General features: G+C 29.2%; 2 protein-coding genes across 7 annotated transcripts in view; one reads left to right on the top strand and one right to left on the bottom strand.

Annotated features, from left to right (window-relative positions):
* Nucleotides 1–7,754, bottom strand: part of LOC129984287 (major facilitator superfamily domain-containing protein 10-like) — a 45,355-nt gene extending 37,601 nt beyond the window's left edge. The window contains exon 1 of one of the 2 annotated variants that reach the window (XM_056094143.1): nt 7,589–7,754. The gene's annotated coding sequence lies outside the window, so the exon portion shown is untranslated. Of the gene's footprint in view, nt 1–6,006; nt 6,139–7,588 lie in introns of those variants that run through there. The other variant, XM_056094145.1, reaches the window with a different exon arrangement.
* A 4,534-nt stretch (nt 7,755–12,288) lies between these two features.
* Nucleotides 12,289–18,669, top strand: part of LOC129983937 (spectrin alpha chain-like) — a 179,704-nt gene continuing 173,323 nt past the window's right edge. For all 5 annotated transcript variants that reach the window (XM_056093665.1, XM_056093664.1, XM_056093662.1 and 2 more), the window contains exon 1: nt 12,289–12,500. The gene's annotated coding sequence lies outside the window, so the exon portion shown is untranslated. The remainder of the gene's footprint in view (nt 12,501–18,669) is intronic.

Genomic DNA, 18,669 nt, shown 5'->3' with positions numbered 1-18,669 from the left:
TATAAGATTTGATATATTTAAGTCATTGCGCCTCTGAGATTTCGCTTTTACTTGTTTCTGAAAGTACAGACCGACAGACGGTCAACCCCTTTTTGTATCTGGCTCGTAATTTGACTGATGTATACGCTATACAGTTAAATCTGTTGTGGCGGGTTGGAATGAGCGAGGATAGAACCTGGGCCCTTGTGGTTAGCAGACCAGTAACATGACCATGATACAAAAGCAATTGCTCGGTTGCGTAGTTGTTAACTGGCTTATAAGCTATTCACTACACTGCATACCAAATTTTAGCTAACTAGCTCTTTTCGTTTTCTAGTTATCTTGTTAATTTATTTCGAATAACCGGTTAAATCGACTTCCTCTGAACAGAATTTTCTCAAAGTTTGATAGATATCTCATGCATATAGAAAATTGATAGATTTCATACAAATTTGGAATAAAAAATCGAATATAAAATTTCATACCTCTAGCTCAAAGCGTTTTTGAGTTTTCTTTTTCATAAACAGACAGACAATTTCCAAAAATTTGTTTCTTGACCTCGGGAAGTCCAAAACGTGGAGATTCGGCAAATTCTCGAGTTCGAATTTTTCGACCATTGTAATACTTACTCGATACTTAGTATATTAGAAAGTAGAAAAAACATTTAAACTTTAAAACAACTGACATCCTCATAAGCTTTTACAGATATTACACATTCGTAGCATTATGTTTATTTTTTAAAAAATCAGAAGTGTGTCATATGTCATTTTTTCTTTAAATTCCTTTTAAATCAGGACAAAGAAGTCATTGATATTATATTTATTAATTCGAAGTAGTATATAAAGTAACATCGGAAGAGGTAACTTTTCTGGTCTAAAAATAGGAAATTATATGTTAATTAAGAAAATGTATTTGCCTTTATCACGGAAGAAATATTGCCATTTCCTCTGATAACAGATTTACATCATGGTTACCAGAATTCTTTGATCATTGACGATTTTTTTTCAAAGCAGAAACATATTTTCTCGAATTTCTTTTATACAGCCAAAGTTTGGAGAGACTTCGTAATATAACAAAGAGAATTGAGTCTGTATTTTGGTCATATTTCTGCATATTGATGGATTTAGGACATCTTCGGTAGATTAATTAATATTAAAATTTTACATAGATTGACGTTCAAGAAGCGCTTTTGCCTTTGAACGTGGTTCAAAATTACACCTGTGTGTCCCAAAATAGCTCTAGATTTATTTCAAAATGGATCATGGATATAAAAAAAAAAAGAATCTCTACTGGGAATAAGAGATAAAATCCTAAAGATTGCCTGTTATAAAAATTATTGCTTTACGAATTATAAAGTCAGAAATTGTACGCTATACCATAGTAGTGCGCTCAAATTCCTTGTAACAATTCGCTCAAATTCCAAAAATTCATTAAGAATGCCTTATGATGCCAAATCTACAAATCAAAATCTCATTCATCATTCTTGTTTTATTTTTAATTCATCAAATTCACACACACAGGGGCATACAAATAAGTCGTCTGCTATTTTACAAATTCAGTCTAAAATTAAATGCACGTTTGCGCTTTTGGTGCAAAGATGCTTTACTGAATTTCTTCTTATCTAGCTTGTTGGGTGGATAACTTACATATGTGCACAAGTAGATATATTATCAACTGTTTATCGAATTTCATCTAAAATTCTATTATAAATCTACAATTTTGAAATCAAGACAGCATACTGGTCTGCCTCGTTCAGTTTCTAAGTTATTCCGTCAGTAACAATTAATAGGCATATTCATCCAAATTCAGAGGTCTAATTTTTTAAACAGTCATGGAATTTCTTTTCGTATGCGAGACAATTAAAAATGATAATTATTTGCCTCTCTGAGTGTGATTTGATCTCGTTATAATCGTTCAAATAAGAATCTAGATCTTTCAATTCATATAATTCAAAAACGTGCATAAATATCTTAACAATGGTAAATAACTATTAAAGTAGAAAAGTAAAGTTAAAATAAATTTAATAAAAAAGTTTTAAAAATCACATTTTTATTAATTTTCTAAAGTGATAGAATTTTTATTTAATTTCAATTATTTCCAGCCTCTTCATCTTTAATTCCATTATCCATTTTTATAGATATTATAAAAAAAATTCCTCACACAATTTTTTTTCAAATTTATCGCCAGATGGCGCTAAAAATTCGTTTTTAGTTTAACTAACAATAAGAAGGAAATAAAAGTCAGGACAACGCCGGGGATTGCCTGTTTGGTAGGGCGTTGGATTCGTGTCCCTTGGGTTGCGAGTTCGAACGCCGCCGGTCGAAGACTCCCTATGTGTGTGGTGGCTGACGCGCGTTTAAATCTGTCGTTGTCACAAAGTCCTCCATGTCGAGAGTAATATAAGTGGGGATACTGGATCAGGGGTGATCGTTCTCTGATTAAGGTCTGATTTACGATTTGTGAATAAAATGTATGAATGAAGTCCGCCCCGTAAAAAGGGTTGTGACGTTGTGTGTTGCTAAGTTGTTCGCTTGGCCCTAGATGGCGCCTATAATCTAATTCTATAATAAAAATTTTGACCTAATTTTTATCTTTTATACTTTTATTATGTCAAAATCAAAGTCAAACATCTTTTTACGATTTCTTGGTAAATGATATTTAAGAAATATATTTTCATATATATCTTACTACCAATGAAAATAATCGATCATTATTAATACTAACCGGCCATTATTAATACTAACCAAATAAGACGGTTAAAATGAATAATTTATGAGCATTTATCACATTAACCAGTTATTGTTAATAATAACCAATAAAGTTTGTTCAATGTCAGTTTTTCGCGTTTTCTTATGTGTTGGCAACAATTAGACAATATCAGCTGATTGTTTGTTTTAGAAGTTAGGCTCCCGATTTTTTTGTTGACCAGGGACCGTGGTACCTCCTGAAAAAATCATTGATTGACTCCCCCCTAATATATATATATATATATATATATATATATATATATATATATATATATATATCCATCTTTTTTTTTTTTGATGATTCAAAGTATTTTTTTCCCCATCAACAGATAAATATTGGGATTGTTCAATGACTTACCCCCTCCCCCCCCCAAAAAAAAAAGAAAAAGAGAGACTAGTTAATCATAGAATAAAGAAAATGTAGAAAAAAATATCGCAGAAAAACTGTATAGCAAGTTTAAAAAACATATACAAAGAGGTACACCCATGTCCCAATCCTACATAAACCGTTTACTCACATTGACCAAATTTCATTGGGAATTTTTAATAATAACAGGTTAAAGTGAATAATTTGCCATATTTCTCACTTTGACCAAAAGAAGCGGTTATTATGAAAAATGACCGGTCATTCACATTGACCGTAACATATATATAAAGTAAATCTTGTGAATAAGTTAAAAATGTAACAATTAGAAAGTTACTGGGAAACTGGAATATTTCTTCTGGGGGTTTAAAATTGTTTAAAATAAGCGTAATGGCCTGGTTTAGATGAATCAAATAACCATCAGGAGTAGCCTTCCCAAAACTTTCTAGCACACTTTTTAATAAAGGTATTATTATCCTTTCTCGCTACAAGAAATTGTGAACTTTGTACAAGGCAATGAACGCCATCAATGAGTGCTCATACTTTATTTCTATGAATCTCTCGTATGAGAATAGTAGATAGTGAATAAACCGTAGTACAGTTATACCAATCACAAGTCATTGGTGAACAATTGTTATGAAAGACATTATTAAAGTGCGATCTTTTATTGATTTTTTAAAAATTTTATTCTCTTATTTATTTTTGACGATTAATAATTTCCATGCTGTTAATATACAAATACCGGGAAACCTAATGTGTATTTTGGATGCCTTTGTATCGACCGAATGAAACCAAAATTCGACATTACGATTAAAGTCGCGAAATCGCGTACCAAATTTCATTTAAGTCATTGTGTTTTCGAATTTATGCCAGCGAAATTACAGATTTTTGACAAATTTGGTCCAGAATCTGATACGTACTTATATTTTTGATGCTAAGCCAGTGTACCAAATTTTATTTATCTAGTTCCTTATGCTCTATAGTCATCATGAGCATTTGTACTCGCTCAGCCTGACAAACAGATATCCTTTGAATGAATTTCGCATAAAATTTGATGAAATTCCACAAATATGGTAGTAGTAAATATGGTATGGTACTACTCGGGTAGGTTTGAAATAATGGAAATTCGTCAAACTTTTTTATCAATCAGTAGAAACAAAAATTTGGCACTGAATTACAATTTTAATAACAAGAACACATACTGCATTTTATTTATCTGAAGCACTATGTTATCGTTACGTCCTTGAGTTATCGCATTTACATGCACGCAGAATTACATACCGACAGATGGTAAACCTCTTGACAAACTGGTTCAAGATTCGATGAGGATTTACACTTTAATTGCTAACTCTCTATGGGGAATTTTATTTATGTATCTTTACACATTTTCTGATTACCGTGTTTAGATGTACTAAGTCAGTCAGAGAGACAGACTTCGTATGAATGAATTTCACTTAAAATCTGTTTGGAGTCTATAAATTTGATTTAAAGACCATACGCAACTATACTGTCTTTCGTTTAAATGAATTTTTTTATTTTTTTTTATTTATCACATTCACAGATGGAAATAATTCCAAAAATGTTTATTTCGGACTCAGAGAAGTCTGAAAGTTGGAGGTTCGTTCAAACCTCGAGCTCGAATTTTTTGAAGACTACAATACTTTTTCTTTATATACTTCATATATGTTGTTATTGCTTATGGCACTTGCCATAAACAAGCCCACTGACGGAGTCAGCGAGTTTAAGCCGAGCTTTGTGCAGTAGCTTCTGAAGGTCTCTGAGAACCCGAGGGCAGAAATCTGACTTCTAGCTCACATGAAGATGACACTCACACACTCGCTTGCACAACTCCTTTTTACACGGGGCCTCTTTCACAACCTCACAAATGGAACACAAGGTAAAGAACAACCACGCCCGAACCAGGATTCGAACTCGGGGTTCCCAGATCGCGGGGAAAGACGCGCTACTCCTAGGCGAGGATGAAGGCATACTTCATATATGCGAAAGCAAAAAGAAGATCCATATGATGAAATTATTCAATAAGTTATGAACATCTGTGATAAAAAATGAAATTGTGGTGGAATGCAGATTATTATGATCCCTGCAGTGGAAGCAAGAGAACGTATGTTTTCGGGAACATTTCTTTAATGATCACATTTCACACAAAACAAACACAAAAACGAAAAACAAGATATTAACACACTCACACTTTAATAGAACAGCATCTCATCTCATTAATAACAATTGCATTCCACTATGGGATGCGTATCTAATCAGGTATCGTCATCTATTATCCAATAAGAAAAGATAGAGTAATGCAACTGCTACAAAATATTAATTGCATTAATACACGTATGGTAGAAATTTTCATGGTAAAATTGTGAATTTTTTTTCTTTTGAATTATTTGTTTCTCTTATATTGTGAAATATATTCAGTCAAGATTAGGTGTTTGTTTTACTTAATCTGCTAGGAATGCAATAGAGTTTACTAAATATGAAAACATCAATTTAACTAACACGAGTAAGATAAAAGGTTCAGAGACATAAATTATAATTCTAATAGTAATAATTAAATTAATATAATATTAATTAAAATTATAATTCTTCTTAACTAGACTTTTTTTTCCCTTATCCTCCCCTCCCCCTTTTAATCTTTTCTCTTTAAATGAATATCATCGATATAACATGTTATGACTGAAGTGACAATCATCGATATATAATATTGATATGACCACGTTTTTTTCTTTATCTTTTCTTTAAAAAAAATTCCTTTTTGGTTCTGTACAGTATTTTAAACAGAGATTCTAACTAACTGTTCATTGAAATAAATATAATATTTTTTTTTTAAAAAAGGGATGAACATGGAAAAAAAAAAAACAAAAGCATGAGGTAGATTGTAAATAAAAAGCCACTTACTGACTTCCCAAAACGTCCAGAGCTTGACTCGCTGCAGGAACGAAATAAAGTTTGAACAGATTAAATATGTCTGGCTAAATGAATAGCAAGATGAATATGCGATTTTGTAAAAATTATCCTTGATTCGTTTGTGTCGCAATTTTTGAAAGAGAATTATTGAAGTAGCTGTCGTTACATATGACAGAAGCGCGACTAAACATTACGACATATTATTCTGGAATTACACACTAGAAAACGGAAAGAGGGAGAAAGGGCATAGAGGAAAAGGCTTTTCCTTTCTTCCTTTTTTCTGTTTAATGACGAGATACAATTAAACAGATGGTCCTGTCTGTTATCATAATAATCAGCGGATGATAAAACAACTGTTTTTTTGCAATGACAAAATAATTGTAGATTCTATAGCGATTATAAATTTTTAGGCTAAAAATGCATGCATGAATCAAAATCATCAGTTAGTTTCTGATTGAATTCCATCTTCAAAAGACCGTGATGTCTTTCAAATTTGTTATTACAGTTTGGAGTTATTAAAAAAAGAAAGAGCAGATTTAAATATATATTTTTAATAAATGCAATAAATAAAGACACATATGATATATTATTGGATAGAAGAAAGTTCAAAGTCTTCTTATTATTATTTTGCATTCGGATAGTCTGTTAAAAGCATATATATATATATTTATATATATATCTTAATATATATAAATTACGTGTCACGTTGTTTGTCCGCGATGGACTATTAAACTACTTAACCGATTTTAATCAAATTTGCACACCGTGTGCAGTTTGATCTAACTTAAAAGAAAGGATAGCCCTTTTTTTGAATTTTTAATTAGAATTTTAATTATTAATTAAAAACTAACTTTCCCGCCAAAAAAATCTTTTCATTTTCCCCACCGCCAAATGAGTACGGCTTCAGTTTTTTCCCCCAACAGTCATGAGGCTAGGCTTAAGATTTTTCGGCTGATTATTTGAAACGATTCTATTTATTTTCTTAATGTTTGATGCATTTAAAATTAAACATTGTTAATTAATCGCTATGGTCATGATGAATCTGAGAATATTTTGTTGACAAGTTCTTGAAATATTACATAAATTAGGAAAGATATTCTTTAGTGCCATAAAATTTAAACTCTCAGTGACTGTTTTCAGTAATCATATTACAAAAAAAATACTTTGTTTCAGTAAAAAATATTATTATATTAATTGCAGATTAATCCTTTCCACTTGAATTTATAGTTTAAATTCTACGGGAGCTAACAGAAAATTAGAGAGATACATATTACGTTATGACTGAAGGCGTTTATAATATTATGTGTGAATTATATATGAAAATTTGAAGTTTTAAAATATTTTGATGAAGAAGCTATTAAAGTAGGAATTGCATAAAATATTTAATTATTAAAATTTTAACGAACATTAAGATTGGCGAACCGGCTGGTCGCCAAAGGCGGCTAGTATACTATATATATAATATTCTAAGAGTGAATCATTGTTACTTCGCAACGTTCAATGTAACATTGATTCACTTTCAACATGCAATATAAGTTCAACAAAGAATCGTCTCGTCATAAAAAATACTTACAATTAGTACAAGAATCGTAGAAGCTGTTCGTATATGCAAAAAGAAAAGAAACGGGCATTCTCTCAAGTCAGATGAAAATTCCCAGCGTATCCAAGTTGCTTTCGAATTTTACCAAACGAAGTCTACAAGTAGAAGAAGCAGACAGCCTCGAATATCGCAATCAACGACATGAGGTGTGTTTAAAACTTATCAAAATCTGACAGATAGAATTGCTACAGCTTTGAGCTCAGTTACATCACGTGTGGCAAGAAATGGACTTTAGATTCCACGTTTGCCCTACAACAAATGGGATTCATGTGAGATACGAAGAATAAGAAATTTCCTCTATTCTGTGTTATATCGTATATCTCTATCTATTGCCACTCATTAGAAATAAATATTTTAAACCTTCTTCTTTTCGAATAATCATGTGCTATTTAATTTGTGTTTGTTAAAGCTTCTTCGTACTATTGTTGAATTTCGTCATAAACAACTTTCGAGAGAATTGTAGTAATACCTATTACAGTCTGATTTCACAAGTTCTTGGCTAAAATGCGCTCCTATCGTGCTAGATTTCTAATTAACAAAATTCTCCGATTTCGCAAAATTTTGAAGAGAAATGAAGAATAAAGAGATATACTTATTTTTTTTTTATCAAGCAATAATTTAAACACGACACAAACTCCGAATTAAAACAAAATAATACGATTAAAAAGAAAAGTAGCAATAAGAAAGACATGCTTAACAAAGAACTTCGGAAAAGTATTTTTCTTTCTTACAGCTTATCAAACTCTCTGTGGAATGAAATCACCTAAAGATGCTGGGAACAGAATTGTGCAAAGAGCAGATTATTTGCTTTTGCTAAATATTCATCTATAATCGAATTCTGGTCACAGTTGGATTAGCAGATAATAAAGATTTCTTTCAGCAGAAAGGGGGATAAATTTTCATGACAATTTAAATCTATGTTTTCATTTGATTTTCGTGAGCAGTGTATTTAAATACTTAAAATGAAAACAAGAATTGTCTAATTCGGAAATTGTTATTTCCATATTTCCGAATTTGCATGGAGATCAATATGGTCCCTCCTTTTTTTTTTTTTTTTTTTTTTTTTTGCATTTGGAGACTAACGCATAAATCAAAAGCATTACTATGATAGAGTATTTAGACTATGTTAATAAAATGTGTTATTATTTTCCCATCTTATTTATAATTATTTTTTAATGTATACTTAAAATTGTTCATATGAGAGTTATAAGCCATAATTAATCCTAAAATGAATGATTAATTTTTTTATTAAAAAAAATTTTTTTTGAATAGTTGCAATTCATTTAAGAAAATTATTTTAAAACTTTTCATTATTTTTTTCGTTGAATTAAAAAAAATCAACTTACCTAGTGGTTACTTTATGAATTAAACACTATTCCAGTGACACAAATTTCATTATGACATTTTTGCAATAAAAGTCTTTTTACCAATCCATTTTTTTTCTTTACTTTGATAGTATATATTTTTAATGGCAGAACATACAACAGCCGTCTGGGTAATTTTCCAAGTTTCCAGTTTAACTCCGATTCTATTATCTCTCTTGCCATATTTCTTCCTTTTCTGCAAATGTTTATCAAAAAGCACTCGGAAAAAGGATGTCCAAAACATGATTTTTGTCCTTTGGGATAATCAAGAGAAGCTTATAAATGAAAATAAAAACTTGTAGCCAAATAGTTACATGATGCACTGTAGAGTTAAATATTATAATATTTATTTCTAATATTTGCCATTTAAAGAATTCTTATATAGAGACTGAGTTAAAATTAATGAAAAAAAATTATCTAGTTTGCTTGAAATTTAAATTCCTGAAGGCTCCTACAAGGTTTTATCCGGTCTTGTCACATGTTTTAAAAAATTAAGGGGCATTTTATGGATGCAATCCACAAATGTCAGAAAGAGCGTATTTGAAAAAACGCCTGCTATAAAACGCATCACAGCAAATTAATTCGATCCGTTTCATATAAATTTCATACTTTACATTTAATACATTTTACTTTTCATATAAATTAAAATTTAATAGTAAAATTTCCATTAGGCAAGATAATTGTTCTTGTATTTTAATTATATTTATCATATCTAAATTATTATTTGCTCCTTCGTAACAAGTGAGGCAACTGTCGATGGAAACTATCGCAAACCAGAATTTCTCTTTCTCTTCTTAAAGCGAATTGATAGCGTGAGAGTGAAGAAATAATTTACTTACATATAATAAATATATCTATTTCATTTAGATATGTTATATAAGCAAGCTATATTTATCCGATCAAAATAATTTTTTTAACCTTAAAAAATGGTAGAAGCATCTGTTGATGGGAACTGTCGCTAATCATAATATTAAAGCTTTCTCTTTTTAAAATGAATTATAAGGGGGAAAAGTGCCCAGGAGAAAATTCTGTACCCCAACGACTCTAACCCTTGTTACGCCATTCTACTACGCCAATCGTTAAAAGAGTAGGATCAAATTAATGGGATCTGAGTGTTTAAAGAGAGGTTATTATGATGGATACCATTTGAGGAATATACTTTGCCTTTGGGGCAAATACGCTTTGAAACCTAACGTCGCAAAACATCAGAGTAGATCTACTGAAATTTTAAGAGTTAACCAACAAATGCGATAGTAAAAAAAAGTTTAAAAAAATATATTGGGTTTTATTTTGCAACAATCATCGGAATTTTATCTTCAAAAAGAGGTATGTCTTTTGTATGTACAATTTCAGGGGATACGGGAAAGGTTAAAGATTGGAAAACACTGGTCTAAAGATAAGGTACCCTCCTCTTTCAAGTTGACCCTCACGTCTATTATCTGAGCATGAAGCAGCTTGAATAGCAGATATAAAATTCCAGCTTGCGCCGGGGCAGGAATTCTGCTCCCAATAAGTGCTTCGCAGTTTCATTCTCAACGAAAGGATCTTATCACAATTGCAAAATCTATAATTCCATAAGTTAGAGCTATGTATTTCAATCAGATATTGTCCTTGTACGGCAAGTATAGACTTGTATAGAACTAGTAGAGATTTCCGCTTTCGGACTGCATAGTATATACAAAAGTAATTGCGACCTCTTTTCATAATTCGAAAAATTGCTGTGAAATAAAATTTCGATTTTATTTTAGATAATTGAAAATACAAGCACATGCATAAATGTATATTCGAATGATTTTTTCATTGGCATGCTTTTGTGGAGGCTATGCTTTTACAATTTTTTTAAGTACTTTTATTTGATAATAATTGAGATCAAATAAATTTACTATGTAGACAATGATTTTATCATTTAAATCTTCACTTGTTACATACAGGAGATGTTAATAGAAAAGAATAGTTCAGGGAATATGAACTATTGAAATTGTATAATCCAGATTCCATGAACTATGAGCTATTATAGTTAATGGAATATGAATATGATCTCGAATAGTTCATGGAATATAAAAATTTTTTACTCAATTATGCATAAATTTTTACCAGTTATCTCTAAAATTGCGGGTTAAATTTTTCTAATGCAAAATTTTTACGTTTATTTTTTGCTTAATGAAAATAAGTAATATTCTACAATCTGTACAAGTTGTCAATATTAACAGATATTCTGCAGTCTATTACAGTATCTCCCATATTTTTTTCACTAAAAAAATAATTGTTCTTATTTAAATGCGAGATAGACTAAATCCAGAAATTCCAGGATTTGAAAAATAAATAAAGAAAGAAATAAAATAAACAGAAATTGGAATTCCGATAATCTTTTGACCTCGATTATTTTAAAGATTACTTTATTAATGAGTTTTGTATAATTCAAATGTGTAAAACTTCTATCATCTATCATGAAATATAATACTTATACACATAAAGTATGATTTGAAAATTTGGATTTTGTTTCAAACTTTTTGATGTTTTCTATATCTGTAAAATCATTCGCGATTGCAATATGTTACTTAAAAAATATGGCTTTTTCAGTTGCATAGACTTTAGAATATTTTGGACATATTAAGATCAATAAATCAGAAAATTTTTTGAGCACACTCATAATAATTCGTTAAAAATAAATTTAAATAATTCAAACATTATAAAATTTATATTAAACATTAAATCAGAAATCGGTTTTATTGTTTAATAATTGCAATTCTAAATTAATGATTCCTGATAAGCATGATGTGTTAATAAAATGAACATGAATCAACAATATCATTAATTTAATTTTTATGATGGGCAAAAACAATAAAAACAGCAAAAACAACAAACACAATGGGCTTTCAACAAAAGAATATGTTATAACAATATTATTAAATGTTATAATAATAATATTATTTGTTGTAAATCAGTTGAAGAATTAACAATGCTCAGCAGAAAAAAAAAATTACATCTAATCGTTTGGCAAATATGAATAATAATCTTTCATTTGTTTATTTGAAGAATGCTTCTTTATATACAATTTAATTTTAAAAATTACGAAAAGGTTGACAATTTAATTCTCTCTCAACTTGTAAATAATATTAAAAAGTAAAACGTTTATTATAGATTCAATTTTACAGTGCTGCGAAAATATAGATAATTTTTATTTGATTGACATTTCTGCTGCAACGTGGCGCCACTGTTCTTTTCTAAGGTGTGTGAATTTTATGCATACTCCGTGCGTGGCGCCACAGTCAACATTACCTCGCGGCACATTCATTAAATCCGCGTTTAGCAACGCGGCAACTCTGAGGTCCAGTTTTTCCTGTGATTATACGATTTGTTTATACTTTTATACGTTATAGATTTTTCTGCATTTTATATCCGTGTATTGTGAACGGCTGTGGAATATTACAACATCATTGCTGATTTTACTTCAATTTTCGAATTATGTGTTTGCCGAAAAGATCTAGTTGAAATATACGAATTTGACTTAATTTTAACCGGTAAGTCCACATCTTACATGAACTTAAATGCAAGGCTACGTTTGAAAGTATTTATTTTTAATGTTATTGTATTTTTCATTTTCTCCCTGTTTGTATGCTGTGTTTCTGCCGTCTATGTGAGCTATTCTGTCTGTTGCTTCGGTTTAATGAAATGTTGATTCGATTTCACTTGTTGCTATGATTGGACTGGGCATTTGTTTATTTTGGCAAGCGACTGCGTCAATGCGCGCGCTATTCTTTTAAATTTCCAGGTATAAGAAGTTCGAGGATTTCACTTACCGGATATATTGAGATATTGTTTAGTGCCATTTACTGGGAAAATAACCGAAAACAGATCAATACTAATTCTAACGTAGTAAAATACCGGTAAACATTCAGAAGTATAAAATTTTTAACTGAATTTTTAATTATAAAAAGTTTTTGATCTTGCTGTTAATATTTATTTTTCTTTTACAACATATTTCGGAATTTCCGAAGATTTGTATAGTTGTGAAAGTATGACTGTAGAACCTGTTGATATAAAAGATATGTTCATTAGAGGCTGACTTTTAAATATTAGTATGATTTTACTTGATTAAATTAGCAAAATTCTAATTAATAATTCTTTTAAAGAAAAATTCTTTATTATTAATGGGTATATTGTTCTTACTATCTAATACCTCATGAATTAATTTAATTATGACTTATTTATTATTTTAATTAATTAATTCTGGATTTTGTTATCTAAGCTCCTGATTAAAACTGTTGTTCCAATGAAATAAACCTCTCTATATATAAGAAATGTTTCGTTGATTTAAGCTCAATGTGAGCTATTTTAATGAAATTTTTGAGCAATTCATTAGAGAAAATGAATATCATTCAAATAAGTTCTAAAATTAATATTTTGAAATATTATAGATTTTTTAAATAAAAGGATATGTTGTTTTAAAATTAAATTAAATAAGTAGCATAGAAATAATAAATCTTTTAGTTTCTTAATTAATTATCTTTGTAATGCTTATACTAATTAAATCTGTTCTAACAATTTTTTAAATCTATGAAAGCTTTCATGAGTGTTGTAGTTTATTTAATGTCATCAGACATAAATTTATGATTTCAAAATTTGAAATGTAATGACATATTTTAAATCAGAAATATATGATTTTCACAGAGATATACAAATTAAAGTACTCTTATGAAATGTGAATTTTGAGGTTGAAATTTTTATTTGGGCGTGGTCAGAAGTTTTTACTTCTTGTTAACTGCAATCTATCATTCTTTTTTCCCCCTTTATATTCTTATTCTTGAATTTAAAGAATTAGAATTTTTAAAAATGAATTGCTTGATATACTTTCCCTTAGATTTATGTCTTTATTATTAATCTCTCTTAGAATGTAGTTAAACTTGTAGGACTTCATATAGTTAAGAACATGTTGCTTTCCAGAGGAGAGTAATATTTGACATTCATTGGATTAAAGAATTCTTTTTTCATCCCATGTTGTTTATTCATTTTCATTCTTCTATTTTTATGATTTCTTTTGTGGAAAATAATTTGAATATTTTTAAAAAAATAAATGGAGAATAAATTTATTTTGATTAAATGATTGAAAAAATATTTTTTATTATTGAATTGCCAATTAAGAATAGGAAAAACTAAGGATTCAAATATTTTACAATATATGTATATATTCATAGTATAAATTCTCCAATTTATTAAATTTTAAATGTTTTTAATAATTTCATGTGACTGTTTCTGAATTAATAAAATTGCATAAGTAATCCATTTTTAACATATTCCATATAATTATTTATTTTGAGACATTTCCATTAAAAAAAAAAAAATTTGGTCTTCAACATTGAGGAAGAAAATTATTCTAATTCAGAATGTTTGTTTCATATTATTTTAATATTTTCATCTATCTTATATTTGTAAATCTTGTATAGTACTAAAAATATACTATCTGTCTTCTTTAAAGTTGATTGATATTTGATTATAATAATTTATATGATTAAGATATTTTTCAAATATTTTTTTTCAATATGTATTTCCAAATTACAAATAAAATGAGGAATTTTCAGTCTTGACAAATTGATCTTGAATTATAATTAAAAGAAAATTCATTTGCAGTATTGCTAATTTGAAATTATTTATTCTTATATAAACATTTATTTTTTAATTTTATGTTCATAAAAGTTTTTTATTCTTTTCTACATGCATTTATATATTTTCATAAATTTGTATTAAAAAATCTATTAAGTGAAAATCTTATTTTCTGTTTAAACAATAAAACTGTGGTAAAAACACAGTTTTATATTCCATATATAAACATAGTTTTATATTTTTTTATTTCCAAATTCCATGGTATTATTACCCTAAACATTTCTAGTTTTATTTAGATGAGAATATTTACAGAAACTGAATAACTGAACTTAGTTTCTGTCATATGGTTGTGAGTGATTACAACAATTTAAAAGTTTAAATTTCCTTGGAATAATTACTCCACAAAACTGGAGTTATTATCTTAATAATATTATTCAATTTACTTATTATTTTTGAAATATGGTAATTAATTAAAATGATTTTTCTTTAATTAACTTTTTAATTGATTTTATTTTATTAAAATGGTTATACATAATGGAAATTTTGAAATCTGTTCTAAAAATTTTTTTTGTAATTTTTCTATGTAAATTTTGGAAGTAAAATTTTGTTTTCTGATAATATTAAAGATATGTATCCTGATATTAAATTGGAGAGGGTAGCTTACGAATACAGTAGTGAGTTCTTTCAGTTTGACAATTCCTGAATCCTTCATCATCATCCATCTTAGAAACTCCCCCACACCACCATACCTTCCAAGTGAAATGCATCTAATCATGCTTACAAAGTTCACCTGAACCAGACAGTGTATGTTTTAAGAACATGATGGTATAAACAAATTGAAAAAAAGTTAAGACCTTAGAATGTTTTCAAGTTTGTATTTATCATATTCGTGATTTTAATTCATATTCCTTTTTCACAAGAGATTCATTATATCATAATTCAAATTTTTCCCTTTGCTTTTTATGCTGAAAATAACTTGTGAAGTAAACTGCCCAGTTTTGTAAATTTCATTTTTAGAGTTTTATCTGAATTTCCTCTTTCTTCTTTTTTTTTATTCTTTCATAACTTAATTTTTTTTTCTGATATTATTCCCGAGTGGATTGTTGTAGAAAATTGGAAAAGGGGGTAGAAACTTAATACAGAGAATATAGAAATAATCTGCTGGTTTTATAAGCTGCCTCTTTCAAACTGTTTCATATACTTACTGAAAGTATGTTTTAAATGTTTTCACTATATATTGGGATTATAAAACATTTTATAGTATGTCTCTTATAGATTTCTTTCTAGTAATTTAATTGTTCAACTATTATGTATGAATCAGTATTATAGAAAAATGCATATAAAATATTCAGTTCCTGAAAAAGGAAATACTTGTTATGATGAAGTAAAGTGTATGTAAAGAATGTTGTGTTCCATGGAACGACCTACAGACGTTCCCCATATGGTTGTCACCCATACTTACCAGCTGTATCATCAGCACTTGACATAACATCCGCTATATTATGAATCATCATTTTGAGTACTTTCCCATGCTTGTTAAGAGTGTTATCCAATTTTGCTGAAGTATCCTGACTCAGACTTCCTTTAGTTTAATCCTACTCTGTAATGATTACAAAGAATTTTCGTTTCATTCTTTAATAGTCGTTGTAGTGGCAACACCATTTCAGTGTATTCGGAAATCCGAAGTGTCGAAAATGTGACTTACCTTACCAATTGAACTTTCTCCTCTGTCAGGAGTTATTAAGTAGGATAAAATAAGTCTCCACAGCAAACGTGTGAGCAATTAACAAATTTACACTGCCCTGATAAAAAAAGGAGAGGAGGCTTTAATTCATATATAGTCGTAAATATTCGTTTGAACTGACTAAAAGTACAGTTTAAAAGAATATTTACGTCGGTAAAATTCATACTATCTTCCTAATATTCTTCGAACATCTTATCTCGGTGATCATGTTCGCACTGATTGCTTTCAAAACTATTTCAAGATGATGATTTTGATGAGTATCAATGATTTTGGATTTTACAGAGGACATTTCTTTTTCTAAATTCATTTGTCCTCACCTATTAATGCATTCAACCATACCAGATCTCTTTTTAAAAATTTAGTCTCATGAACGAACGCCATTTGAATTTTATCTCCCAAATCAAAATCGCACTGGATTTCTATTACGTAAGCTGCTGATGCAGTATTTACCTAGAACACTGAAGAATTAGAACAAATTAAATATTTCTTGTGAAAATTTCCCATCGATATTTGTTACACAGTTCCTATGCCTGATTAATAATAGTTAAAAAAATGTTTTTAAATAGCTTAACATAAGGAAATATTTCATTTGATTGGGGCGCTTAGATATACTGGCTCAACTACATCAAATTTATAAAACGCGTCATTATCTGCTTCGATGTTAATGATGTTTATCATTCCTGCAGTTAATTATAAATACCAATTTCAATTCTTTTAGTAATCTATGTTATAAGCAAAATTAGATTATAAAACTTTTTAAGCGGTTGAAAAAATCGTTTGGTTTCATTAAATACAGTTTCGAATTTTATATTTCCTGGTTGTGAATGTTTTGGTTCTTTTGATCTTTTTGGCAAAGACCGGATTAAGCTATTTGGAGGTTCCTTAGGCACTGGGAGTTTCAATAACCTTTTTTCTCCTCTTCGATTTCCAAATCAGATATTTTTCATTGATTTTAATTTAATCTGCGTATGAGCATTTTTTTTAAAGTAATGTTATGATGAAATAATAGAGCATTTAACTGCGAGTCACCAAAAAATTTAATTTTACCATACAGCGAATAAAAATTGAAAAATAATTTCAAATAAAATGGGGAAGAAAATGTGCAAAAATTTTTAACACAATCTAAATATTCCAAAATACAGTTCGTCTGACTGATTCACAAGTTAGTAGCTTGTGAATCAGTGAGTCAATCAGAAGTAAGAATAATTTAACACAAACATCTACATTGATCCGCAAGCGAATTCGAAAGAAAATGTTTAGAACAGTGTTCTAAAATTTAAATGATATTTGATTCGGAATAAATTCGTGCATCCAGCATTTGTAAATGAATTGATAGTACATGGTTACTCTAATATTATCGAGATAAAAAGAGAGAGGGAAAATCTAGTTATCCCCAAAAATTACGAGATAGGCAATTTATTAATTGTCTGTTTTGTGAATTTGATAATCCGGCCTTGCTTGTGTATTGAGGGAAAAAATGTGTAATAAATTAAGTGTCTTCAATTGTATAAAAAAACCCAATGTAATCTCCTCCCCTTCCACAATTGTAACTATAGTTTAGCAATTTCAAAGGCCGAAATGGACTTCTTGAACCAAATGGCATGAATTTATACGAGTCTGCTTCACATCAGCCAATATTCCAATTTGACGTTTGCTATCTATGAGAGATAAAACATTCTCCCGTCTGTCTGATGTGGAAATGAAGTGCCGGCTCAGGTGTCATGCAGCTCATATCACCATTGTTCAAAATTAGGTGGTCTGCTCCAACTGTTGATTCAAAACGTGTGAAGTTGATCTGACCAATCATTCTATAATTTTCAGGAAGTTTCAAATAACCGCAGAAAAATCAACAAAAAGTCGACGAATCAGCATTTGAAAAGCATCTATTTTCTGATATTCTTCTTAAAGTTTCAGATTTCAAGTTTTTACTTTTTCGTATATGAAGTATAGAGGTCAAAAAATTCTAACTCGATATTTTGACGAATCTCCATGTTTCAGAACTCCCTGGGACCGAAAAACACATCTTGGACTTGATGCCTGTCTGCGAACGCAACTCATAAACGCTTTGAGCTAGAGGGTTAGAGTTTATTATATAGAATTATGACTGAATTTGTAAATATTTATGAAATTTTGTAAGAAATCCATTCACAAGAAGTTTGACTTTTCATTTACTACTGAACTTGATGACTACAAATAGAGCTTGGTAGGTAAAATCTGATACACGGATTTGGCATCAAGAATATAGATTCTAATCAAATTTTGAACCAAATCCGTTAAATGGTTGACCGTCTATACTTTTGCACAACGCAATAACTCATAAACGCTGACTTAAATCGATAAAATTC

Source organism: Argiope bruennichi, chromosome 9 (genome assembly GCF_947563725.1).
Source record: "Argiope bruennichi chromosome 9, qqArgBrue1.1, whole genome shotgun sequence".
Taxonomy (NCBI): Eukaryota; Metazoa; Arthropoda; class Arachnida; order Araneae; family Araneidae; genus Argiope; species Argiope bruennichi.
The sequence above is the reverse complement of the archived record's forward strand: the minus strand, read 5'-3'. Positions and strand labels throughout refer to the sequence as shown.